Genomic DNA, 7,154 nt, shown 5'->3' with positions numbered 1-7,154 from the left:
CCTGTTCCTGCGCGTCGTTCACGCCGCCCCAGCGAGGAGCAGTTGGTCAGCTCTAAGTAGAAGAGCTGGGAAGAGGAGGGAGCTGGAGCTGATGATGCCCCAAAGTGAGGGAATCAGAGACTCCGGACTCCTCAGTGAACGGTGTTTGCCCATGGCTATAATAATACCGGCAATAGCTACTTTTTATTAAGTATTTGTTATGTATCCGGCAGAACTCTATAAAGACTCGAAGTCAGGAGTCAGCACATTTTATTCTGAAAAGGGCCAGAGAGTACATATTTTTAGTTTTATGGGCATTTGGTCCCTGTTGCAACCACTCAACTCTGCCCTAGTAGAGGAAGGCAGCTGCAGATGGGTGAGAGCGGCTGTGCTCTGATAAAACTTGGTGGACTCTGAAATTTGCATTTCTTATAATTTTCACATGTCACAATATATTATTATTATTAGAAATAACAGCTAATGTTTATTAAGCACGTACTCTGTACCATTTCCACCCTCCAGCCATTTGAAAATATCAAAACCATTCTTTGCTCCTGGGGCTGTACCCTGGCTGTGGGCTATAGTTTGCTGACTCCTGCTCTAAAGGATCTCATTTAATCCGCACAATTGTAGGGCCTTTTATAATCCCCACTTAACAGATGAGGAAACAGAGGCATAGAAAGGTCAAAGATCTTGTCTGCCAAATGGGCTATGATGTGAATAAGAGAGGACATTCAGAACATGGAGACGACATCAGGACTTGAACCCCAACTTCTTGACCTGCCGTCAGTGCTCCAGCCTCAACACATTGGTGGATCTGACTATCCCTTCTCTCTCCCTGGAGTTACACCCAGGGCCCACGTGGCTCATCAGTTCCTGTGGGGGTCCTGCTGCCTACAGACTGTGCCATCTCCTCTCCAGGACCCCCTCCTACCTCACCCAACACCAGCCGTGTGCACCAGCCGTTCTTGAACCTTGTCAAGAGCTTCACCTGATTCCTTAGTCCTTAGTGCCATTTTCACCCAGAATTCCTTCCCTACCTCCCCTGTTTATTAAATGAGCCCCTCAGAGTGCACAGCCCATTTCAAATGGGGAGCATGTCATGACCCCCGCCTCTGGTCAGGCTTCTAATGAATGCTCTCTCTCTCTGTGTTCCCATAGCGTCCGGTTCTCACCATGTCAGTATCACTTGTTGCCGTGTCAGACATCTCCTCTAGGCTGTCCGCTCCTGAGGCCAGAACTGTGCAGATGTTAGGGTCAGGCACACAGTAGACACCTACGAAGTACTTGTTGGATAAACGAGTGAAAACCGTCAAGGAATCTGTGGCTGTGGAGGGCTTCTGAGGACTCCAGGCCGCAGAAGCAATAGACTGCTCTCCTGCTTCGTATGGTAGACTCCACCGGCGAGGCCCAGAGCTGCAGAGGTGGCCCCCTGGGGCCATGTCTTGGCTGCCCCTGACTTCTTTTGGGGGCTCATCCTCCCTCCCTGTACTATAGATGTGTATTCTGAGTGGGAGCAGATACATTCTTACGTGACATCACTCCTGAAATGGTTATACCACTTAAGTACCCTGTCCCCTGGTTGCACTACAACCCAGCCAGGCCAGGCCTTCTCTAGGATTTTTCAGAGTTAAGCCCTTCTCTCTCTGGCAACCACGGTGTGGAGATGTGAGCCTAGGGGTGCTGGAGGTGGGGTATCAGCTGCGTGGAGAGATTGGTTTGAGAGATTAAAGCTAATTTGAGAAGGAAGCAAAGAAAAGGGAGAGTCCTGATAACTTTTGATTTTCTGGAAGTCAGTTTCTTCTCTGATCTAAATTGCTTAAAAATTTTTTTTATCAGTTGAAATTTAATCTCTGCCACTGACTGTCAGTGTTAACGCAACATGATTCTGCACATGAAATGATATTAGCAGGACAGTTGTAACTGGGGGTATAGCTCAGGGGTAGAGCATTTGACTGCAGATCAAGAGGTCCCTGGTTCAAGTCCGGGTGCCCCCTTGTTTTCTTCACTCACATGACCAGCCTTAGAGCTCATCTCTCAGGTGAGAGTATTTGGGGGAAAAGGTGAGAAATGGGGGATTAATAAAGAGCTGGAGAGATGGATGCTGGGTAAACAGACTCAACAGATATCGCTAGAGGCAGTGATCAGATTGAAACTTGAAACAACAAAACCTTGTCTGGCCCTGCACTCTTTGGGTTGGAGGAGGACAAGACGGGGAGGAGAGACACTAGACTGTTGCCTGATGGCGTGATGAGCTGGGCTGAGCATCGCTCCCTCTCCTAGACCCTCAGCCCTCGCTGCCTTCTCCTTCCCTCCCTCTTGCTGTGCACAAGGGCATTTACAAGACAATCATTTCTCTTTGTTGGTCTGCACATGCAGCTCAAGCCACAGAGGCCCCCTGGCCTTGGGTGCAGAGACTAACCCTGGCGGCCTGAAACCAGGACGATGACCACGTTGTCCTTTGGCAGATATATCGCCAGGGAAGTCCCAAGATTGAGGTCTTAATCAGCTAGGGGTCCCCAGCACCTGGCACTGGTGGGAACATGGTAGGGGCTCAGGAAATGTCTGTTGAAGGCATGAACTAGCCCTGGGCTCCTCCCCCACTCTCCCCTCCTGTGTGTCTGACCTCTACAGGCCCTTACACATCCTGTCTCTTCTCCCTACAGCCCCCTGCCCCAACCTTCCCCAGGTGCAGATGTGAGAAGGAAGCCCTTATTGAAGCAGCTCAGGGAGAGGGTGGGCACATGGAGACAGTCCTAGTGTCAGCACTAGGCTCTAAGGAACAAAAGCTTGTAGAAGAACATTTAACTTGTAAGGAGCTACCTGGAATTTTTTACTTGTGGTTCAGCCACCTCGCCTGAGTTCTGTCCTTTGTTCTGCCCTAAACTCAGAGGAACTCATTTCCCTCTTTGAGGAGGTAGGGATACTTAGCACAGCCGTTCATATAGGATTTATTTCCCTTTCTTTCATTCAACAAATATCTATTAAACACTTACTATGTACTAGATTCAGGCTCAGGGCTGAGCATCATTAAGAAAAGTGAGGCAGGATCCCTGTTCTCAAGGGACACATAGACCAGTGGGTGGTAGGTGGCCCTAAGCTCAGCGCTGTAGTATAGAAAGTAGGCATTTGAGATGCACATCCTGTGATCATCAGTGATGCTTCCACCTTTGAGGTCTTGATTTCAAGCACAGTATCTGACCATTACCTGTATCTTCTGACCTTGTCAGGTCCTCTTTCCTATTCCTGTTTGGCTTTTCATCACCCACCTCCCCCTCGTGTTCTCTCCTCCTGCCCACACAGCTTGGATTCCATGACCCAGCGCATCAACCACTGTCTTGCAAATCTCTTACCTGTTTGGCCCTCTCTCCCTGTATTGTACCCACCTGGCAGAATCACAGTGCAGGTATTCGCTTATTCCATGCCCACATCCGAGCAGCCTAACACTGCTGGGGAAAATCATACAACCGTGCTGACGAAGTTCACCTGTGACCAAAATCTCAAGTCAGCATTGAACGTAGCTGGGCAGTCTTGTATACCTTTGCTGTCTCACTTTCTGAGACGGCTACTTCACCTCTTCTATGCTCTTTTTTTTAAAAAAAATTTATTTATTTATTTTTGGCTGTGTTGGGTCTTCGTTTCTGTGCAAGGGCTTTCTCTAGTTGCGGTGAGCGGGGGCCACTCTTCATCGCGGTGCGCGGGCCTCTCACTGTCACGGCCTCTCTCGTTGCGGAGCACAGGCTCCAGACGCGCAGGCTCAGTAGACGTGGCACACGGGCCCAGTTGCTCCGCGGCATGTGGGATCTTCCCGGACCGGGGCCCGAACCCGTGTCCCCTGCATTGGCAGGCAGACTCCCAACCACTGCGCCACCAGGGAAGCCGTGAAAGTCCAAATATTTGTTTTATGGTATGACGATGTAAAAATTGCCAGTTTTTCCTCAACATAAAGCAGCACTGACAGCATCCTTTGAACATTTTGTGCAACAAATGGGTAGAGGAGGCCCCAGCTGGTCCTCTCTCCTACCTCTCCCACCACTGGAGCAGTTCCTGTGATCGCTGCTCAGCGAGAACACGCCTCACCCGGCTGAAAAGCCCTAGTCTCTTGCTTTCGTGAGTAACTGAAAAATTTGACTATGCTTAGTTATGGCTTCTTTCTTGGTAACGACAATTAACTAAAACAACGTGGAAGAGCTGTGCCTTCCCCATCCCCAGTGTCTCCGTGGGTTGGTCTCCCCCACAGACGGTCCTCAGCGTGTCTTCTCTCGGGGTCTTCCTTTCTGCCCCACCGCCCAAGGGCCTGTCCCTGCGAGCCCGGAGCGCACGCCCTTGGCTACTTCAGCCCCTCAGGCCTGTTTCCTAGCACAGCTGCTCAAACAAGTCCTCTTCCCAGGAGGTCCTGGAGTGGCAGCCGGTGTCATTGGGGTGGAGACTGCGGGCCGGGGGTCCTATATGAAGCAGGAGCCCGCCGGTGAAATCCTGCCGGGTCTCTGCCAGGGAAGGTGCCCACCAGGCTGGGCCGACCTGGGCTCGCCTGGTGAGGGAGAGGGTCCATATAGGCAGGTGTTGTGCCCCAGGACACCTACCTGGTCGGGGACCAGTTCCAGCTCCATCAGCTGTGCTGGGGCGCTGGTTGCCACCCTCTTCCCCCGCGGTAGCTGAAACTGAAAATGTCACCCCCTTGGGTCAATGAAGGGAGGCAGGTCACAGCGGCCTCGAGAGCAGAGGAGGGCACAGTAAGTGTGCGGTCACTTCAGGTGCCAGGAAAACTGGCCACCAGCCAGCCCATGGGGACTAGGTCTCCCCTCAGTATTTGTGGACGAAATAGCTACTTCCCAAAGCCCATGAGCCTCGTAGACGTTGCTGGAGACCGCTTCCGTGGGGAGAGGAAGGGTTGATGGGGGAGTCGAAGCCTGCTTTAGCGTCTCCCTCAGTGGCCGGGAGGGGGCGCCCCGGCTCCGTTCCACACCAGCGCCCAGCCTTTCTCGTGAGAGGACAGCCTCCTCCCTGCCTGCCTCGCCCTTCCCGCTGCCCAAGCAGGGCTGCCCACCCTCGGCTACGGCTGTGGAGCTTGCCGCCCGCCGCCTTCCGTTCCCCGGGGCTCACAAGCAAGTCATCATGGTGTTCCACCCCCTCCCCAAATCAGTTTTCTCCTTGAGATGAAATTCGGAGCTGGTTCAACTTATTTCTCCACAATATTTGCAGGTTGAGTGGATGAAGGGGGTTGAGTGAAGGAAGGGCGTGGGGAGGGGAGAAGGGGGGGGTCATCTGTGTCTCAGGGGGTGGTGTCCTGGCCAGGCCCTCGTCCCCGCTCCCCACCCTGTGCAGGGCCCTCTCTGCTCCCCAGCGCCTTAGTGCAGGAGGGGAGGCGGGGACCACGGTCCTGTGAGGTGGGGAAAGCCAATGATGGCCCACTGCAGGGCAGACGGAACTGGGGTGGCAGAGGTAGGCGGAGCCAGAGAAAATGGAAGGAGAAGGAAGGATGTGTCTGGCACATAGAAACTGTTCAGTAGGTGTTTGGAGGTGGGCGAGTGAGTGAGTGATGGTAGTGAGAGCAGGCTGTCGCGGGGCAGGCTGCCTGCTCCCGGAGCTGGGCTGTAAGAGGCCAGAAACGGCAGTCAGGTGCCCAGATCAAGAGGTGCAGTTCACAGCAGAGGCAGGCTTGTGGCTGTAGCTCAGGGGTAGAGCATTTGACTGCAGATCAAGAGGTCCCTGGTTCAAATCTGGGTGCCCCCTTGCTAAGGTCACTTTTAACTGTGATAAGAAGTAAATATAAATAAATAGGAAATCAAATAGGAAAGAGGCAGTTGTCACCCACAGCCCTGGGGCACTCCATTACCATGTTCTAGTATACGCCGTGTTCTTGATGTTACCTGGGCAAACCTGTGTACCTCCTCGTGTCTACACTTAGACAGCTGGGGTTTTAATTAATTGAAGTTATGGCTAGTTGTGCCGTGCGTCACAAGCCTTCCTCCAATGACAGTCGTGGTGGGTGAGTCCTACTCATCACTAGACTTCCAAAGTGTCTCCTGGGTTGATGAGCACACTTTATATGTGACATCAGTCTCAAGCCTCACTGAGTTCCAGATACACCTGACCCACTTATTTATCTGTGATTTTATTCCTGCCTTGGCTGGAAAACCCCTCCAGCTGCTTCTTCCAGCAAACCCCTTGCCCATCACCTCCAGAAGCCCCTCCTGACTTCGCAGGCCGGGTAGCTCCGACTCCCTGCTCCCAGAGCTCTCTGCTTGGGCTTCTGCCACCCTTTGGAAATCCTTTAGTTCATGGGCTCGTCTCCTATTTGGACTAAGACTCTGAAGAACAGGGACAATGTTTTGTTTGTCTCTGTGTCCTCAACATGGATGATAGGGCCTGGCACCTAACATGTTCCATGAGTGTTTGTTGAGTGAATGAATGAATGAGTGAAACAGTGAGCACCCTCCTTGAGGCCTCAGAGTGTGGAGGAGGCTCTCCCTGCGCTGAGTCTGAGGTTCACCAAAGACCCGGAACCAACGGCCTTTTCCTGTTAACTATGTGCCGGCTGAAGTAGAACCAGTAGTATAGACTCAAATGACCAGGTGTAAGGGATGGTGCCATTACCACGACCTGAGGAAGAGGAGGGCTGGAGAGGGGAAGACAGGAGAGCGGACTACAGTGGAGAAGACCTGCCACCTCCTGGGACATGTGGAAAGAGCAAGGAAGAATAGGCAGGGAGAAAGCAGCACCGTGGGTGAAAAGGTGCTAATGAAAAGCTCAACATAAGTGGGGGGTATGGCTCAGGGGTAGAGCATTTGACTGCATATCAAGAGGTGCCTGGTTCAAATCCACATGCCCCCTGCTTTGCTCACATTTTCAATTACTGAAACAGAGACTGTGATTTCAGGCCTTTCCTTCCACATTTGAAATTTAAATTAATCTGCTATGTCTTGTTATACAAATTTAGGGTCCGGACTAGGACCAGCTCCAAGTATCCTCCCTTGACTGTCACACAGACAAGAGGTACTGAGGTCACATTTCTCTGAAGAGGCTGATGAAGTTAACCCAGTTTCCCCCCCACTCCCCCTGGGGACTCGTCCTTCATGGCTGGTGTGGAGACCAGTTTCTCATTTCCTCAACCTTACAGTAATCTCCAGAAAGAAGGCTACCTCTTTGCTCTTGCTGCTACCACTTGAGAAGTA

General features: G+C 52.1%; 1 non-coding gene across 1 annotated transcript; it reads left to right on the top strand.

Annotated features, from left to right (window-relative positions):
* The first annotated feature begins 1,904 nt into the window (after nt 1–1,904).
* Nucleotides 1,905–1,976, top strand: TRNAC-GCA (transfer RNA cysteine (anticodon GCA)). The gene has a single exon. It is a non-coding gene; the product is annotated as a tRNA-Cys (tRNA).
* The last annotated feature ends 5,178 nt before the right edge of the window (nt 1,977–7,154 follow it).

This window comes from Orcinus orca, chromosome 9 (assembly GCF_937001465.1).
Source record: "Orcinus orca chromosome 9, mOrcOrc1.1, whole genome shotgun sequence".
Taxonomy (NCBI): Eukaryota; Metazoa; Chordata; class Mammalia; order Artiodactyla; family Delphinidae; genus Orcinus; species Orcinus orca.
Note: the sequence above shows the minus strand (reverse complement) of the source record. Positions and strands in the feature narration are given on the sequence as shown.